Source organism: Amblyraja radiata, chromosome 33, assembly GCF_010909765.2.
Source record: "Amblyraja radiata isolate CabotCenter1 chromosome 33, sAmbRad1.1.pri, whole genome shotgun sequence".
Taxonomy (NCBI): Eukaryota; Metazoa; Chordata; class Chondrichthyes; order Rajiformes; family Rajidae; genus Amblyraja; species Amblyraja radiata.
The window spans coordinates 29,725,113-29,745,882 of record NC_045988.1 but is presented as its reverse complement, the minus strand read 5'-3'; the positions used below and the strand labels follow the sequence as shown (position 1 = coordinate 29,745,882).

Sequence of the window (20,770 nt, the reverse complement as noted above, 5' to 3'; positions counted from 1 at the left end):
GGCGGGAGGAGAGGGGATGGTGGGGGTGAGAGGGTGGGGGTGGGGAGGAGAGGATGCGGGAGGAGTGGAGGGGAGGGGAGGGTGGGGGTGGGGAGGGTGGAGTGGGGAGGGGAGGGTGGGGGTTGGGAGGGGAGGATGGGGGAGCAGAGTGGAGCTTAGGGTGGGGGTGGGGAGGGGAATGAGCCGGCGCAGCCCCCGGGCGGGTCCCGGCAGACGGCACAGAATAGGTCCACAACTGACTGCCGGCGGCCAGCGGCCGGACAGTCACGGCAGTCCATGGGTGGGTACACAAAATTGCTGGAGGAACTCAGCGGGTGCAGCAGCATCTATGGAGCGAAGGAAATAGGCGACGTTTCGGGCCGAAACCCTTCTTCAGACGCCCATGGGTGGAGACGGGGGAGAGAGGTGGGGAGGGGGCGGATTGGGAGTTGCGGGCACCGGTGAGGGGGGCGGGGGGAGGGAGTGAGTTGGGGAGGGGAGGGGTGATTAAGATGGGTGGGAGTTGCGGGCTAGGGTGAGGGGAGGGGGAGGTGGGACGAGGGGGTGAGTGTATGAGGTGGGTGCTGCAGGTGTGGGTGACGGGGGGACTGTGCGGTGGTGGAGTGGGGTGGGTCAGTGTGGGGAGAGGTCGTGAGGCAGTGGTGGGGGGGGGTGATTGAGGGGTCGGTGTTGCGGGTACGAGTGATGGGTGGGAGGGGGTGGTCGACGAGTGCATGGATCGTGTTCACTGATAACCCGCTCTGATTGCGGGAGGCGCTCCCTCGCCGGGGGGGGGGGGAGGTAGTGGTGGTGGGAGGGGACTGCGGGCAGTGTAGCGGCGTTACAGCTCCGCACAGACCGCGGGCGGGGCCTGGAGTGGTGGAGGGAGGGGGGGGGGGGAGAGGGAGAATAAAGGGACTTGTATCCATCACTGGGACTGGAGACAAGATGCTGCAATATTCAGCTAAACACAAAGTGCTGGAGTAACTCAGCGGGTCAAGCAGCATCTGTGGAGGACGTGAGTGTGTGATGTTCCGGGCGGGACCCTGCTTCGCTCCAGTGAGACTGGAGCCTCTCTCGTGAAAATCTGTCGACCGGTCGTCCTCTCGCTGATATTTCCTGCACGTTTGATCTCAGAAAATTTGAGGGGTCGCGGTGGGGATGCAGTGATCCCGATTCCAGGACAATCGGTAAGCGGCAGCCGGGTTAAAATGACTGACGCAAAATGCTGGGGGGACTCAGCATCTGTGGAGCGGGTGGACGTTTCTACACAATGACCCGCTGAGATCCCCCAGTTCTCTGTGTTGTCGTTTAGGTTCCAGCATCGTGTATAACTCATTGAGTCTGCATTAAAACGATCGGCAGCCGGAGCGTAGCTGGGGCTGAGAGCTTAAGGTGACTGAAAGCCACGAGTCAATGGGTGGAGGGGATTAAAACATATATTTAGGGGAATTGAATGGTGGGGGAGGAGGGGCGAGAGGGGAGGAGGGGGGGAAGGGGAGAGAGGGGGGGGAGAAGGGAGGGAATGAGGGGGTGAGGGGAAGTGGGGAGAGAAGGGGGGAAGGGGAGAGAAGGAGGGGGTGAGTGGGGTGAGGGAAGGGGGCACTTCCTGCAGAACTGTCAGAGGAGCCGCCAGCGACACAGTAGCCCCCCCCCCCCCCCCCCCCGCCCCCGCGGAGCTGCCCCTGCGACGAGTTCTAGCGCCGGTTTAGTAACATATTTACAATGTTTACACGGTCCTCCGCTCCGTGCTCTAAGATGATTGTTCAAATTAAGATGCGTGTCCACAGAACCTGTGGCTGCGTTTTACTTTCTTCAAAAATCACACTGCGCCGTTCCTTCCCCGTTTACCCGACCTCCCCCGGGCGAGTCTGTTACATACACCCCGACTCTACCCCGGGAGTGTGTACCCGGGTCAGGGGTTATGGGGAGAAGGCAGAAGAATGGGGTTTGGAAGGAGAGATAGATCAGCCATGATTGATTGAATGGCGGAATAGACTTGATGGGCCGAATGGCCTGATTCTACTCCTATTCCTTATGACCTTATGACTCTAACCCGGGAGTGTGTAACCCCGAGTCTACCCGGGCGCGGCGGGCGCCTGTTCCACGGAGCCGCACAAACACAGAGGCAGAACCGCGCGGGTGTTCACCAGTACAGGGACTGGGGTGACAGGGGCTGTGGTGACAGGGGCTGTGGTGACAGGGGCTGTGGTGACAGGGGCTGGGTGACAGGGGCTGAGGTGACAGGGGCTGGGGTGACAGGGGCTGTGGTGACAGGGGCGGGGGTGACAGGGGCTGAGGTGACAGGGGCTAAGGTGACAGTGGCTGTGGTGACAGGGGCTGGGGTGACAGGGGCTGTGGCGACAGGGGCGGGGGTGACAGGGGCTGAGGTGACAGGGGCTGAGGTGACAGTGGCTGTGGTGACAGGGGCTGGGGTGACAGGGGCTGGGGTGACAGGGGCTGTGGTGACGGTCAGGCCACTGGTGTTAAATCCGAATTGAGAAAAGACGAGTTCAGTCTGGTTGGGAGCATGAATGGAGAGCGGAGAGCGGGACGGACAAGGACTTGAATCCGCCAGAGGCAGGTGGATGCGAGGGAGATGAGTGGAGGTAGGGGATGGACGGACAGTATGTGGTGGTGCCGCCGGGCCGGGTGGGCGAGGACTAGAGGAAGGGTGTCTATTAGAGGCGTAAACAAGAGAGGACAAATAAAACTTTAAAGTACAGGAGACGAGAAAGTGACTGTTCCAGATGTCGAGACACAAGGAACTGCAGATGCTGGGATCCTGAGCAAAACACAAAGTGCTGGAGTAACCCTCTGACTTGTTGAGTTACTAGAATACTTGGGTAGGAAGGAACTGCAGATGTTGGTTTAAACCGAAGATAGACACAAAACGCTGGAGTAACACAGGCAACATCTCTGGGTAGAAGGAATGGGTGGCGTTCTGAAAGCTTCCACTTGTGAAGAAGGGTCTCGACCCGAATCGCCCCCCATTCCTTTTCTCCAGAGGTGCTGCCGGTGCCGCTCAGTTACTCCAGCATGTCGTGTCTATCTTACTAGAATACATGTGTATTTCTGCAGGTAAGGTACAGGAACAGCCTACAGTTTAAGTTTAGTTTATTGTCGCATGTAACGAGGTACAGTGAAATACTTGTTTTGCGTGCTAACCAGTCAGCAGAAAGACAACACATGATTACAATCGGGGGTACAGATACACCATATACACATGTACATGATTGTAATCATGTATTGTCATGGCCTAGCCGGTGACGGGCGCGGGCAGTGAAGGGACGGGACCCAGTGACTGGGGAGGGTGGAGCAGCCACAGATCCGTGTCCGACATCTGATCCCGTCACCCAGCTAGTGCCCGCTGTGCCTCACTCCATCCAAGTAACCATGTGTCCGCCCCTCTGTATCTGTATCTGTATCCGCCCCTCACCCGGCCGGGCCCGGCGCGGCCCCACAGACTCCAGTGTTGATCATCTGTCTTGGGACCCGGTTGGCACGGTGGCGCAGCGGTAGCGTGGCTGCCTCACAGCTCCAGAGACCCGGGTTCGATCCCGACTACAAGTGCTGTCTGTGTGGAGTTTGTACGTTCTCCCTGTGACCGCACGGGGTTTCGCCGGGTGCTCCGGTTTCCTCCTAACATTCCAAAGACGTATAGGTTTGTCTGTTAATTGACCGGTAAAGATTGTACATTGTCCCTAATGTCGTGTATAATGGTGTTCGTGTACGGGGATCGCTGGTCGGCGCGGATTCGGTGAGCCGAAGGTCCTGATTCCGCGCTGTATCTCTAAACTAAACTAAAATAAAATAAAATGGGCGGGTGTAGACACGACCCTGTCTCCGCGACCTACACAAGACCACAATACTGACACAAGGAGCGGCAGATGCTGGAATCTGGAGCACAAGACTTATGCCGCTGCATCGTGAATTCACGACTCTTAACTCGACCCGAATCGTCACCCATTCCTTCTTTCCAGAGTTGCTGCCTGTCCCGCTGAGTTACTACAGCACTTTATGTCTGTCTATCTTCGGTTGAAATCAACATCTGCAGTTCCTTCCTACACATAGATACTTTATCTGTTCTCCTTGTTTAAGCTACAGTATATCACTGCCCAGCACTCCTGCAGTCAAAGGGGGTTGGGAAGTGACTTTCATGGGCCATGCTATATAACCATATAACCATATAACCATATAACAATTACAGCACGGAAACAGGCCATCTCGACCCTTCTAATCCGTGCCGAACACGTATTCTCCCCTAGTCCCATATACCTGCGCTCAGACCATAACCCTCCATTCCTTTCCCGTCCATATAACTATCCAATTTATTTTTAAATGATAAAATCGAACCTGCCTCCACCACCTTCCCTGGAAGCTCATTCCACACAGCCACCACTCTCTGAGTAAAGAAGTTCCCCCTCAGTTCCCCCTCATGTTACCCCTAAACTTCTGTCCCTTAATTCTCAAGTCATGTCCCCTTGTTTGAATCTTCCCTACTCTCAGTGGGAAAAGCTTATCCACGTCAACTCTGTCTATCCCTCTCATCATTTTAAAGACCTCTATCAAGTCCCCCCTTAACCTTCTGCGCTCCAAAGAATAAAGCCCTAACTTGTTCAACCTTTCTCTGTAACTTAGTTGCTGAAACCCAGGCAACATTCTAGTAAATCTCCTCTGTACTCTCTCTATTTTGTTGACATCCTTCCTATAATTAGGCGACCAAAATTGTACCCCATACTCCAGAATTGGCCTCACCAATGCCTTGTACAATTTTAACATTACATCCCAACTTCTATACTCAATGCTCTGATTTATAAAGGCCAGCACACCAAAAGCTTTCTTTACCACCCTATCTACATGAGATTCCACTTTCAGGGAACTGTGCACAGTTATTCCCAGATCCCTCTGTTCACCTGCATTCTTCAATTCCCTACCATTTACCATGTACGTCCTATTTTGATTTGTCCTGCCAAGATGTAGCACCTCACACTTATCATCATTAAACTCCACCTGCCATCTTTCAGGCTACTCTTCCAACTGGCATAAATCTCTCTGTAGACTTTGAAAAACTACTTCATTATCCACAACCCCACCTATCTTAGTATCATCTGCATACTTACTAATCCAATTTACCACACCATCATCCAGATCATTGATCTCCTCTCTTCACTTACACCCGGGATACGGTTTATCTGGGCCAGCAGTTACTCAGAGTTTAAAGAATGCTGGAGCCATTAATACAACGTGCTGCATTAAGTCAGCGGGGCAGGCAGCATTTGTGGAAGGAATGGGCAGGCGACGTTTCGGGTTAGGACCCTTCTTCAGACAGTGTTGTCGGGGAGAGTAGAGCTGGGCGAGACGCCAGGAGTGATCTCTGTCCCCTGCCCCACCCCCACCCCATATACCACGTCTAGCACCCAAATGGCAGCGTTGACCTGCCTCCAGCAATCCTCTTAGTTTAGTTTAGAGCTACAGCACGGAAATAGGCCATCGGCCCAACGAGTCCACGCCAAGCAGCGATTATCCCGTACACTAGCACTATCCTACACACACTAGCGACAATTAACCTACAAACCTGCACGTCTTTGGAGTGTGGGAGGAAACCGGAGCACCCGTAGATAACCCACGCGGTCACGGAGAGAACGTACAAACTCCGTACAGACAGCACCCGTAGTCAGGATATACCCGGGGTCTCTGGCGCTGCGAGGCAGCAACTCTACCGCTGCTCTTTGGACCCGCAAACTGCCCGAGCCCCAGAATTTAGATTAGTCCCAGTAGTTAAGAAGGCCCTCGCCCAGAAACACCACCTATCCATGTTCTCCAGACATGCTGCCTGGCCCGCTGAGTTACTCCAGCAATGTGTGTCCGTTTGTTTATTCCTGCGGGGTGATTGTTGCAGATTCTAAATGAAAGCCAAGCAAAATCTGATATAAGAAAAACAATAGACAATAGGTGCAGGAGTAAACCATTCGCCCATTCGAGCCTGCACCGCCATTCAATGTGGTCATGACTGATCATCCAGAATCAGTACCCCGTTCCTGCTTTCTCCCCCATGTCTACCTGCCTCCGCTATCTTTAAGTGCTCTATCTAAAAACGAATGCTGGAATCACACAGTAGTTCGGACAGAACCTGTGGAGAGTGAAACAGCTGTGAATAAGGTTGGAGGCACCAGGAACTGCAGGCGTCAGTTTACAAAAAAAAACTCAATGTGCTGGAGTAAATGCAGGTGCCAGTTTACAAAAAAAAGACTCAATGTGCTGGAGCAACTCAATGGATCATGGGCATCTCTGGACAACATTGATTATTAGTACGGGTGTCAGGGGTTATGGGGAGAAGGCAGGTCGAGCCAGCACCGCCATTCAATGTGATCATGGCTGATCATCCCCAATCAGTACCCCGTTCCTGCCTTCTCCCCATATCCACTGACTCCGCTATCGTTAAGAGCCCTGTCTAGCTCTCTCTTGAAAGTATACAGAGAACCGGCCTCCACCGCCCTCTGCGGCAGAGAATTCCACAGACTCACAACTCTCTGTGTGAAAAGGGCTTTCCTCCTCTCCGTTCTAAATGGCTTGCCCCTTGTTCTTAAACTGTGGCCCCTGGTTCTGGACTCCCCCAATATCGGGAACATGTTTCCTGCCTCTAGCGTGTCCAAACCCTTAATAATCGTATATGTTTCAATAAGATACCCTCTCATCCTTCTAAATTCCAGAGCAAACAAGCCCAGCCGCTCCATTCTCTCAGCATATGACAGTTCCGCCATCCCGGGAATTAACCTTGTAACCTACGCTGCACTCCCTCAATAGCAAGAAAGTCCTTCCTTGCAATGGAGGGAGGTAGATCAGCCATGATTAAATGGCGGAGTAGACTTGATGGGCAGAATTGCCTCATTCTGCTCCTAAACCTTCTGGATGGGTGACGTTTCGGGCAGGGACCCTTCGGACCATGATGGTCACTCGGTCTATAACATGACTCTAATTCTCTTCCTGCAGGTTCTGCCTGATCCCCCAGTGTTCCCAGCATGTCCTGTTTTACATAGACACAATGTGCTGGAGGAACTCAGCGGGCCAGGCAGCATCTCTGGAGACAAAGAATGGGTGACGTTTCGTGTCGGGACCCTTCTTCAGATTGAAAGTAGAGGGGAAGGAACTGAATGCAGGAAAAGGTCAGAACTAATCGGAGCCGGCAACGGATGACCAAAAAAAGATGGAGCCTATAATGGCCCATTGTTGGCTGTGGAAGAGGTGATAACGAAGGGATTCAAGGATGCGAACAGTGGAACTAGTAGACAAACACAAGGTGCTGCAGTAACTCAGTGATAGACAAAAATGCTGGAGAAACTCGGTGGGTCAGGCAGCATCTATGGAGCGAAGGAATAGGTGACGTTTCGGGTCGAGACGTTTCATCAGACTGAGCATTTTAGGTGTAAACCACATCTGCAGTTCCTTCTCACACGGTGGAACGAGTAGGACGATGCACAGGTCACGTGTAATTAGGGAACCAAATTACAAATTACAGCTCTGGGCTGTAAACTGGGACAGATCTTGGAGTTGACCAGACGTCTCCAGTCCTGTCCCAGTGAACCGTCTCTGCGTGTTTTATGCCAGAGCCCAGGATCACCGCTCTCGTGTGCGGGCCGCGGCCTCTGGCCGATCCCGGGGCGGGCCGCTGTCGGAGTAGTGCCGGGACGGGTCAGTGCGGGTGTTCCCCCGCCCACCCGCAACCCTGCACCCGCACCCAACACCCGCGCCCCCACCCGCCTCTACACCAGCACCACCCACAACTCTGCACCCGCACCCACAGCCCGCACCCCCCCCCCCCCCCCCCACCCGCCTCTACACCCGCACCCACCATCCGCACTTGCCCCTCACCCCTACACCGGCACCCCCCCATCCCCCCCCCCCCCCCACAAGACTCCCAGCAGCGGGATGCCTGGGGTCCGTGGGGAACGTTAGCCGGGAGCGGAGCGAGTTGGGCGGAATAAGGTGGTTGTTTACGGCGCTAGTTGAGGCCAGACCGCCGCACAATGACACGAGTGTTATTAAATTGAATTATTTCTCATATTTCCAGAGCGGCTGATGCTCAGCACCCTGCTCATTCTCCGCTCGGTGCCTGCGGCTTTTCCCGAGTTTGTGTACAATTACATTCCCCGCCCCTGTGGACACAATCCGCCCTTGCAGCCGGCCGGCCGGGATCATTGAGACTGGGGTAGGATAGGGGAACGGGCCAAAGGTCCGGCGCTTCGCTTGTGAGCAGATGCCTCGCCTGCAACTTGGACAATGAGACCGACCGCCAGTGTGCGCTTGAATTCCGTGCAGCTGCGACGCATTAGCACCAAGTTCATAAGTGAGAGGAGCACAATTAGGCCGTTCGGCCCATCGTCTACACTGCCATTCAATAATGTTTGATCTATCTTTCCCTCTCAACCCCATTCTCCTTCCTGCCTCCACCCCATAACCCCTGACATCCGTACCAATCAAGTATCTATCTAAGTGTAGGGAAGAACTGCAGACGCTGGTTTAAATCGAAGATAGACACAAAATGCTGGAGTAACAGCGGGCCAGGCAGCATCTCTGGAGAAAAGGAATGGGTGACGTTTCAGATCGAGACCCTTCTTCAGAAAAAATCTATCTTTCTTTGCCTTAAAAATATCCATTAAAATATCAGAGGTAGACAAAAAGTGCTGGAGAAACTCAGTAGGTGCAGCAGCATCTATGGAGCGAAGGAAATAGGCAACGTTGCCTATTTCCTTCGCTCCATAGATGCTGCTGCACCCACTGAGTGTCTCCAGCATTTTTGTCTACCTTCGATTTTCCTTCATCTGCAGTTCCTTCTTAATCCATTAAAATATCCTTCTTTGGCAAAGAATTCCACAGATTCACCACCCTAAAGAAATTCATCCTCGTCTTTATTCTAACGGAACGTCTTTAATTGTGAGGCTATGACCTCTGGTCCTAGACTCTCCCACCAGTGGAAATATCATCTGCACATCCACTCTATCCAGGACTGTTCGATGTTTCAATGAGGTCCTCCTAATTGTGGACCCCGGGGGGGGGGGGGGGGGGAGAAAGCTGTACAAGAGATGATATCCTTCCCTCGAGCTTTACCTCTCCTTATCTGACACCTTTTTTTAATCTCCTTTGTCCTTATCCACCCATGTGCACTCTTTCTCTTTGCCTGACCTATAGTACCCTACCCCACCCTAGTCATCGCACTAGTTTCACTGTCGTCCTGTTGAGTTTTACTGTCTGTATAAATTGTTATCACCTACCTCACAGCCAACAATCGACCATTGTGGGCTCCACATTTCCTTCATTATCATTGCTTTTTGCATATGTTTCATTTGTCCCATGTACCTTCGATACCTCTCATTTCCCTTTCCCCTGACTCTCGGTCTGAAGAAGGGTCCCAACCTGAAACGTCACCAATACATTTCTCCCAGAGATGCTGTTTGACCCACTGAGTTATTCCAACTTTTTGTATAGTACTCTATAGTACCATCTATAGTACTCGAGTTTGGTTTGATTGTACTTATGTATAATATTATCTGATTTGATTGGATAGCATGCAAAACAAAGCATTTCACAGTACCTCGGTACAGGTGAAAATAATGAACTTAAACCCAATCAACCCCCCTCCACACCTACAACCATCGCAGCACTTTGTGTCCTTCTTTGTAAACTAGCACCTGCAGTTCCTTGTTTCTCCACCTATCACTCACCAGTCTTAATCCCTCCCCCACCTCCCTTTTCCAACTTTCTCCGCCTTACTACGATCAGTCCGAAGAAGGGTCCTGACCTGAAATGTCGCTTGTCCATTCCCACCACAGATGCTGCCTGACCTGCTGAGTTCCTCCAGCACTTTGTGTTTTTTACCCCGAGATGAGGAGCCGAGCATTGTTTTACTTAAGGGGCTGTCCCACTTGGGCGACCTAATCTGCGTGTTTAGAAGAGTGTCTTCCACCTTCAAACTCGCAGCATGGTCGACACGTGTTCCTAGGAGGTTGCTGGAACTCCCCTTCATGCTCGAGGGAAGTTCCGGAATACTCGTGGTCTCAGCTAGTTCGCGGAAAAATTATCAGCATGTTGAAAATTTTTCCACGAGTAAAATTTGGTCGGCATGGGTCTTTTTAACTCGTAGTGCAGTGGAGTGGGGTCGCTATTTACCTACAGGCAGTTGAGGGCAGCCGTAGGCAATCTTCACTGACCGGGCATTTTGATTGGCTCATTGGAGTTTTCAGGACCAAGGAAGACCTACCGGTAGGTAAAATGCCCGCTAAATTTTATTATACTTCTTAAAATTGTCTCCACTCCTTCTCCCCCCTTCCCTGTCCTTCTCTCCCCCTCTCTCCCCTTCTCCCCCCCCCCTCCGCGCTCTCTAAAGGATTTACCGTACACTGTGCAGCCGTATTTTACCTTCCTCTTCATCGCGAGTGTGAATTTCAGACAGCGCTCCCCCGCTTTCCCTTGCCCCCACCTTTGCGATGTGTTTGTGTGTGCGGTCGGTCGATCGATCCAGCTCGCAGTTTCAACGCAGACGGTCGATCCAGCTCGAGGCTTTCCAGGCGAGTGCCCTCGAGCTTGAAGGTCGAAGACGCTCTTCTGGACTTGCGGATTAGGTCGCCCAAGTGGGACGGCCCTTAAAGGTGCCAGCACCTGCAGTTCCTCATGTCTCCAGGTCTTGGACATGGAACTGTGGAGAGGGGTAGGGGTCAGTGGAATTGATCAGGGTCAGATGGCACGGTGGCGCAGCGGTAGAGTTACTGCCTTACAGCGCCAGAGACCCGGGTTTGATCCTGACTACGGATGCTGTCTGTACGGAGTTTGTACGTTCTCCCAATGACCTGATGGGATTTTCACGGGAGCTCCAGTTTTCTCCCACATTCCAAAGACATATACGTTGTAGGTTAATTGGTTTAGTGAAGGTGTAAATTGTCCCTAGTGTGTGTAGGACAGTGCTAGTATGTGGGGACCATTGGGTGGCACGGACTCGATGGGCCGAAGGGCCTGTTTCCATACTGTATCTCTAAAGTAAACTAAGCTAAACTAAAAGCAACTCCTTGTTGATAAAGACACAAAAAGCTGGAGTAACTCAGCGGGTCAGGCAGATTCTCCGGAGAGAAGGAATAGGTGACGTTTTGGGCTGAGAACCTTTTTCCGACTCCTCGGTGATCTGGCCCTGGGCCTGGCCACACTGATGTGGGCACCAGGACCAAATATGGGTTGGTGCAGCTCAAGGGACAACCCCTCACCCGAGGTACCCTCTATGCCCGGGGGATGCTGAGGGGGGAACTCTGCTGATTCTTATACAATACAATTACAATTCAATTTATTGTAATTTGGACCCCTTGAGGTCCAAACAAAATGTCGTTTCTGCAGCCATACATTACAAACAAATAGACCCAAGACACAACATAATTTACATAAACATCCATCACATTGCTGTGATGGAAGGCCAAAAAAACTTATCTCTCCACTGCACTCTCCCCCCCGATGTCAGAGTCAAAGTCAAAGCCCCCGGCGGGCGATGGCGATTGTCCCGCGGCCATTAAAGCCATGCTGGGTGATGCAAGGTCGCACACCGGGTTCTTGATGTTAGAGCCCCCGTCGTGCGCTCGCAGAGTCCCGCGGCCATTCCAAGCCGCGCGGGGCGATGGTGTAAGGCCCCGCTCCAGGAGCTCTTCAACCCCGCAACTCGGGCGGGAGAAGTCGCCGTTGCGGGAGCCCCGAAAAGCGGTCACCCAGCAGGGACCCGCGGGCTCCCGGTGCTGCCGTCCGCCAAACCCGCATTTGCAGCCACCGAATCTCCGGAGGTCGGGCCGCAGCAGCGTCCACCACAGCTCCACCCGCTCTGGACTCGGCCAGCTCCGCGACGGTGAGGTGAGTAGTCGGCACCACAGCTCCCGGTCTTCCTGTTGGAGGCCGCTCCTCGTTGCAGCCCCAATGACAACGGAGACCCGACAAAGAAAAGGTCGGGTCTCCCGTGCAGGGAGAGATTTAAAAGTTACTCCCACCCCCCCACACACATACCCCAACAAAAAATAACAAAAACTACATAAAAACATAGACATAAAATAATAAAAACGCAGACGGACTGCAGAGGCCGCTGCTGACGAGAGTCGCGCCGCCCACCGCATTCTTGGAGGGCCTTCTGGGAGTGCAGGGGGGGGTGGGGGAAGATGGGGGGTGGGGAGGAGTGGGACCAGGGGGAAGGAGAGCTACCGGCACTAGTGGACATATTGGGGACCCAGTACAAGGTTTTATTTCATGTTTTTTTTTTGTTTTTAACGGCTATTTTAAAACAACGACATAGAAACATTCAATTAGATTATCTTAACTTCTGTTACCATATATCTTCATAATTGTAGTCAATAAAATTGTCAGAAGCTCTGTCTTAAGACTGTGATTAGACTCGGGGTCAGGCAGCGGGCAAACAGGCCATTCGACCCAACGTTCTTCTATACTATCCCCATCTCTCAGCGCTTGGTCCCAAGTCACCCAATGCTTAAATACTCCAAGTAGTCGTCTGGGCAGTTTGTAATGCTGTGAGTGAGCTAACTTCTACCACTCACATACAAGTACATAGTATGTTGCAGTTAGTTAGTATAAAGTGCATTACATAATACATGTGTGTGTTACATACAGTACATTAGTGTGTATACACGCAGTGTGTTGCAGAGGGTCAAAACTTTCTCCCAGTGTGGAAATGTCAAAGACAAGGGGGCAGAGCTTTAAGCTGAGAGGGGTAAATCTAAAGGAGATGTGCAGGACACTTTTGAGGGTTGTGGGTGCCTGGAACGCGCTGGAGGCAGATACAATAGTGGTGTTTAAGAGGCTTTTGTATAGACACCTGGATATGCAGGGATCAGAGACTTGTTAAACACAATGTCCATTTCATAAAACTATGTTGTCTGTGCTTAATCAAATTAATCAAATTAAGCTCTTGTAGCTGATCTGTTATTACTTAATGGATGGTTTGCAGCACTGATAACTGGTGTGCTGACTGTCTGTGTCTTCTGTCTCCTTTCATTCAAACAACAATGTTACTTTTATTATTTTCCATAATCTGGATTCTATGATCCAGGACATTTTGCAAATTCATAACGTCACCATCTCTGCCTGCACCTATTTCAGAACCCCAGGATACAGGTCAATAAATCCAGCACATTTATCAGTCTTAAATTGCGTATTACTTTCTGTAGTGATATTAATTGTTTTAAATTTACATCCTATTTTACCCCCTGCTTACCTGCTACATTTATTGTGAAATCAGATGCAAGATAGTTGTTTGACATTTCCATAATTTTCCTATGAATTCCTATTAATCCAAGGAACAAAGGGATATGGATGATGTGCAGGCAGAAGAGATGAGTTTACTTTGGCATCATGTTTGGCACAGGCACTGTGGGCCGAAGGGCCTGTTTTGGTGCTGTAAGAAGAAGGTTTAGAACCCAGAACATCACCTTCTCTCCAGCGATGCTGCCTGACCTGCTGAGTTACTCCAGCATTCAGTGTCTATCTTCTGTACTGTTTAGTTTAGTTTGGAGATACAGCGTGGAAACAGGCCCTTCGGTGAAGAGTGGGTCTGGCAGACTTGTCCTCATGAGAAGGTGTACTGAGTAAAAGAGTTGGGATAACTGTTCTCCCTGGCACAGAGGAAACTGAGGTGTGACCTTTTTGAGGTTAAGAAAATCTTGAGAGACATGGGTAAGGTTAATTGTCACTGCCTTTTTTCCTCAGGGTACCCATCTAAAAGCAGAGGGCATAGGTTTAAGATGAGAGAGGAAAGTATTAAACGGGACCTGAAGAGTAGGTTTCACACACAGTGTGGTGGGTATAAGGATGAGCTGCCAGAGAAATGTCCTCCAGAGATGCTGCCTGACCTGCTGAGTTCCTCCAGCACCATGTTCTAAGCAAGATTCCTTAATTGTCTTAATTCTGCTCCTATCATTTATGAACATGAACAGCGTGCTGGTCAAAGCCAGCGGGTCAGGCAGCATCTCTGGTGAAAAAGGATGGTGATATTTCGGATGGGGACCCTTCTTCAGAATCTTTGTCATGAACCTACATCTGCAGTTCTTTTGTTTCCTCATAAACTAGGCGGGCCTGATACTCTAACCAACCTACGGTGACTCACTGAAATATTCCCATTTATTTAACCATATCTCAATGTTTCTAAGACATGTGGCAAACTAATAAGATGAAGATCAATTGTGATGTTCTAGCACTGTGTGTGGTTCCTTGCCCTTGGTGCTCAGTATCTATGTGTTCACTGATTGGAGCTTCCCATCACTCCCAGTGCCTGATCTCATTTCTCAAATCATTCGTTTTGAAGTTAGGGGTGGCATGGTGGCGCAGCGGTAGAGTTGCTGCCTTACAGCACCAGAGACCCGGTTCAATCCTGACTACGGGTGCTGTCTGTACGGAGTTTGTGCATTCTCCCTGTGACTGCGTGGGTTTTCTCCAGGTCATTAGGTTGAAATGATGCAGAATTTCTTCAGTGAGAGGGTGGTGAATCTGTGGATTTGCACGGTAGGCCGTGCAGGCCAAATCAATGGATATTTTAAAGATGGAGACTGACAAGTTCTTGACTAGTGCGGTTGTCAAGGATTATGGGGAGAAGGCAAGAGAATGGGGTTGAGAGGGAGAGATAGATTAGCCATGATTGAATGGCGAAGTCGACTGGATGGGCCGAACGGCCTAATTCTGCTATAACACGAAATTATGAAACTGGGGATCTCCCCCAAGTCCACGGTGGGAGCACCTTCCTCATAGGACCACAGGGCTCAAGGCAAGCTCGCACCATCTCCGGGACAGCAGCGGCTGGGAAGTCAGTGCTGTGATTGTCAGCACCACCCACACCCCATCATTAACAAATAAACAGTGTGGGAAAACTGCTACTTGTCTGTGATTTGCATAATGGGAGCTGACTCAATAGTGTGTGCTTTACACAGCGTGGTATAATCTCTGTCATAAATACACTAATCAGGACCAGGATAAAACCCCAGACAATAGTCATTTAAAAAATTCCTCTATTTGAGTGTTCACTGGAGAGTTTAACAAGTGCGATGCAATATTAAAGAGGGGATTAAAGAAGGTACATGAATGATGCAAAGAGAAATGACTGGAAGTCAAGTGTGATTGTCGTCTTGGTGGATCCTTCCTGTGAGTCGTGAGATGGGTGCAGATACCAATCATGGAGCCATAGACTTTATGTCCCCCCAGTGCTTGACATATTTTACCAAGTGGAGACTGTTGCATGGACAGAACACCACATGGTCCTTGACAGAGACAGACCTGGGTCCAAAGGCATGGATTCCACCATGGTGGGGAGGCTCTCCCTGCCGCAACCTTCTTCCACCTTCTCAGTAGTCATGGTCTCCACCTGCCGGCCAGACACCATCCTGTGCCTGTTCCACCGATGATGTCCCCATCTTGGTCAGTAGCCTACCCCTGGACCTGCCCACGACGGGTCACCCCGCCCCTGTCACAGCTCCCCACGGTTTACATCTCAATATCTCAGGCACACGCAAACGTCCCCTCTACCACCCGCCGAGTAGATTTATAGACATTCTAGTCAAATTCAATGTGTTGAAAGGAAATGCAGATGCTGGTTTACACTGAAGATAGACACAAAGTGCTGGAGTAACTCAGCGGGTCAGGCAGCACCTCTGGAAAGAAGGAGTAGATGATATTTCGGGTCGGAACCCTTCTTCACCTAACCTGCAGTTCCTTCCTACATAAAAATTCTAATGGTTCATCCTCTTGGATTACTGTTGCATAGAACTTGTCACTTAGCAAGTGTGAGAGCTAAATATTTAACAACTAAACATTATTCTGAATTGGAATAGTTCACAGGTTTTTAAATTTACATACATTTTCAGGTTGCTCATCTTCATAAAGTTCACACTTTGAAAACTAGATCCCCTTTTCACAAAACCAACGGATTAATGCAAAATTGGTGGAGGAAGGTAGCAATGGAGGGCCGTTTCCCAGACTGGAGGCCTGTGAGTAATGGTGTTCCACAGGGATCAGTGCTGGGTCAATTGTTGTTTCTCATTCATATTAACGATTCAGATGACAATGTTGTTCGCAACGTTGGTGGTGCAGTGAGAAGTGGATGATCTAAGATGACAACAGGTTCTAATTCCACTGGGGAACTGGGCCAAGGAATGGCAGATAGAATTAAATTCAGAAACCATAAAGGGCCTGTCCCACATGGCGAATTTTTCAGCGATTGCCGGCTCCTTTGGCTGATGGATCAGGTCACCGAAAATTTTGCGGCGTGATGCGGCGTGACACGGCGTGATGCGATGGTGGCGTGACGAGGCGTGACGACGTATGACGCGCGGTGTTTTTTCAAGTGTCGCAACATTTTTTTGTCGCCGCTGGATTTTGAAATGTTCAAACTCTTTTGACGACACTGATATGACGCCGACAGTCGCCAAAAAAAATCGTCAAGTGGGACAGGCCCTTGAGATGTTGCACTTTGGAAAGTTAAACCAGGGCAGGATTTACACAGTAAATGGTAGGGCACAGGAACATGTTGTAGAACAGAGAGACAGGGAAGCTGTTCCCCAAAAGTCGAGACGTGTAGATAGGGTGATGAAAAAGGTGTAAGTCACACTCGCCTTCATCAATTAGGACATTGAGTATAAGAGTTGGGTCATCAACTTGCAATTATACAAGTCATTGATGAGAACACACTTGAGTACTGTGTGCTTTTCTACGAGCTGTAGGAAGGATGTTTAATGCTGGAAAAGATGCAGAAAAGGTTCCCAGGGACCTGCTGAGCAGGTTTTTCACACAGAAGGTGTTGGATGGAATAAGCTACCAATGGAAGTGATAAAGAGATGGGCACAGTTACAATTTTTAAAAGACGTTTGGACAGGTACAGGGACAGGAGATGTTTGGAGGGATATGTAGAAACTAAGAATTCATATGCTGGTTTATACCAAAGATAGACACAAAGTGCTGGAGTAACTCAGCAGGTAAGGCAACATCTCTGGAGAAAAAGTAGGGTGACGTTTTGGGTCATCCTAAAGTTTAATGTCTATCTAAAGTTTGAGGGTTATGGGGTAAATCCCAGCAAATGGGACTGGCTCGGGTAAAATATGTAGTCAGCATTCACAATATGGGTTAGAATGGCCAGCTTCCAGGCTGTGTGATTCTGTGACCCTTATTACTGAGGCTCACTAACATCTCATTCACCATTAATGTATGGATTTCATAGCATCATTTAGACTGGACAGAATATGCTGAAAACACAAGTGGGTCAGGCAGCATCTGCGGAGGAAGAAACAGAGTTAACATATCATGTTGATGACCTTCTGCCCATTTAAGAAAAGTCAACAACCTGAACTGTTACCTCATAAGGTCATAATTAATACGAAGCAGAATTAGGCCATTCAGCCCAATGTCTACACCATTCAATCATGGCTGATCTATCTCTTTCTCCTAACCCCATTCTCCTACCTTTTCCCCTGACAACCATACTGATCAAGAATCTGTCTAACCCTGTTTTAAAAATATCAATTGACGGCCTACACAGCCTTCTCTGTCTCTCCTTCTTGAGTATTTCTTACAATTTTTGCTTTTATTTCAGAATTCAAGCATTTGCAGTTTTTTTGCTTTGGAACATTTAGATTCATCAGCTTTATATTTAAATATCAGGACAGATTCTATTCTAGTAAATGAAGGGAGACAGATTACTAAGCAAACATTGGTTTGAAGGAATCTATTTAAATGACATTGACAGACGTTGTTTGTATGAATGGAGGCAAACGGCACCAATGACGAATGAATCATCATGAATGGTCCTGGAGTTTCTTTAGTTCACAATCACAATCACAATAATACTTTATTAGCCAAGTATGTTTTGCAAAATATGAGGAATTTCATTTGCCAAGTCAGTCATGTGGGTGGGCGGCGCGACCGATGTCGCAGCGGCCTCTGCAGTCTGTCTGTGTATTTTTTATCTTTTTGTCCTGTTGAGGGTTTAGTTTGTAATGGGTTTTTAAATGTGTATGTGTGGGGGGTGGGTGGGGGAAACTTTTAAATCTCTTCCCTGCATGGAGACCCGACCTTTTCCCTGTCGGGTCTCCGTTGCCGTTGGGGCATAGCGCCGTGGAGCGGCCTCCAACCGGAGCGACCTGGGGGCTCAAGTCACGGAGCCTGTGGAGCTGTGGACCTACCTCCGTGGAGCTGTGGTGCTGTGGAGCTGTGGAGCTGTGGAGCCTGTGGAGCTGTGGACCTACCTCCGTGGAGCTGTGGTGCTGTGGAGCTGTGGAGCTGTGGAGCCTGTGGAGCTGTGGACCTACGGACCTACCTCCGTGGAGCTAGCCAGCTTCGGAGCGTGGAGCGGGGGCGAGCTGCTGCGACCCGACTTTGGTGGATGGTGACACCGGGAGATCGCGGGTCCCCGGTGGGAGACCGCTTTGCGGGGCACCGGCAACGGCGACTTCTCCCGCCCGAATTGCGGGGTTGAGAGTGACCTGGAGCGGGGCCTTACAACGCCCGGCGCGGATGTAAATTGCCGCGGACTTGCTAGCGCCCGCCGGGGGCTCCAACATCAAGACCCGGGGCAGGGCCCTACATCGCCCGGCGTGGCTTTGAGTGGCCGCGGACTTGCTAGCGCCTGCCGGGGGCTTTGACCTCGACTTCGGGAGAGGAAAGGAGAGCAGGGGAGAGACAAGTCTTTGCCTTCCATCACAGTGTGGAGGAGACTCACTTTGATGGATGTTTATGTGAATTGAATTGTGTTGGTGTGTGTCTTGGTTCTTTTTTTGTATGGCTGCAGAAACCAAATTTCGTTTGAACCTCATGTGAGGTTCAAATGACAAATAAAAGGTATTGTATTGTATTGAAGTCAGTCATACAAATAAAAAGGAATGGAACACACTAAACACATTTTAAAATAAACATCCATCACAGTGACTACCCTACATGATGGAAGGCGAAAAAAAGTTCAATCTCTTCCTTTTGTTCTCCCGTGGTCGGGGGCCTCGAGCCCTCCGTTGATGGGATGATCTTGCTTCCCGTAGCCGGCGGCGGGTTCTCCACGTCAAGGCGATCAGCTCCTGCATCAGGGAGATGTCAGCTCCTCTGTGCCGGCGATCAGACCCCCGTCGGGGCTGGTCGAACCTTCAGTGACATTGGAGCTCCCGACATCCACGGCCTCTCCCATGACTGCAAGCTCCCGATGTAAAGTCTGCAGGCCGCGGTTGGAGCGATCCCAGGCAAGGGATCAACTCCGATGTTAAGTCCATGCCCTGCATTGGGGCCCCAAGGTCAGTCCGAGGAGGCCTCCAGCTCCATCCATGGTAGGCTGCAGAGCGACCGGAGAATGCGATCCGAAAATTAATCGCATCACTGGCAAGGTAAGAAACTGAGAAAAAAGTTTCCCTCTCCCCCTCCCCATCCCCCTACATAAAACAAACCGGAGAACATTTACACAAACCTTCAACACATACAAATTTTTTTTTTTTTTAAGACGATAAAACAAACATACTGTTGGCGGGGCTGCCAATTGTGCGGAGCCCTTGGTAGTTTAATTCAGAGATACAGCGTGGAAACAGGCCCTTTGGCCCACCCAGTCCGCGCCGATCAGCGATCATCTGTACACTAGATCCATTCTACACACCAGGGACAGTTTACAGAAGTCAATAAAAATACAAACCTGCACGTCTTTGGAATGTGGGATGAAACCGGAGCATTCAGTGAAAACCCACATGGTCACAGGGAATACATACAAACTCCATACAGAGAGCACCTGAGGTCGGGATCGAACCCGAGTCTCTGGCTCTGTAAAGCAGCAAATCTACCACTGCACCAGTGTGCCGCCAATTCTGGACACAACCCTTTTGTGAAGGAGATCAGGGCAACAAAAACCTCGGAGATGAGATTTACAGGAAAGGTACAAAGGATAAATGACCGCAGAACATTGGGGTCATTCTCTTTAGAGCTGAGAAAATTAAGGAGCTTATTTACAGAAGTTCCAAATTATAGCTGAGCAGTAGTCAGGGGTCAATGCTGCACAGGCTGGAGGATCAGTCATTGTGAGGTACAGATTTAATCGGTGGAAATTTACAAGAATCCTTATCCACCATATGTTGTTATTCCTGCGACTGACAATTGATGTCATTGCAAAACCAGCCGTGATCCAAGTTCCAAAGCCTGGGAATAGCTGCATTTGGTTTGGTTTACTATCGTCACATGTACCGAGATACAGTGGAAAGCTTTGTGTACTATCCAGGCAAATCATATTACACATGAGTACAACCAGTCAATTGCACAGTGTGGAATCAAGGACCAGAGGACATAGGTTGAAGGTGAGAGGGGAAAGATTTAATAGGAACCTGAGGGGCAACCTTTTCACACAGAGGGTGACGAGCATATGAAACTGTCCCTGAATCTGGAGGTGTGCGTTTTCACACTTCTGTATTGCTTGCCTGATGGGATAGAGGAGAAGAGGGAGTGGCCGGGGTGCGACTCATCCTTGATTATGCTGCTGCCCTTGCCGAGGCAGCGTGAGGTGTAGATGGAGTCAATGGAAGGGAGGTTGGTTTGTGTGATGGTTTGGCTGCGTCCACAATTCGCTACAATTTCTTGCGGTCTTAGATGGAGCTGTACCCAAACCAGGCTCTGATGCATCCTGATAAAATGCTTTCTGCAGCACATCTATAGAGGGTGGTGAGAGTTGTAAGGGACATGCTGAACCTCCTGAGCCTTCTAAGGAATTAGAGGTGTTGGTGTTCTTTCTTGGCTATTGCTTCAATATGGACAATTTGTT

The 20,770-nt window shown here is 50.2% G+C and overlaps 1 protein-coding gene across 2 annotated transcripts in view; it reads left to right on the top strand.

Moving 5' to 3' along the window:
• The window catches only part of kcnj5 (potassium inwardly rectifying channel subfamily J member 5), a 59,054-nt gene that overhangs the window by 297 nt on the left and 37,987 nt on the right, over nucleotides 1-20,770 (top strand). Inside the window, exon 1 of one of the 2 annotated variants that reach the window (XM_033049577.1) lies at nucleotides 904-1,169. The exons of the other annotated variant lie outside the window; for it this stretch is intronic. The gene's annotated coding sequence lies outside the window, so the exon portion shown is untranslated. Of the gene's footprint in view, nucleotides 1-903; nucleotides 1,170-20,770 lie in introns of those variants that run through there. 2 annotated transcript variants of the gene reach the window in all.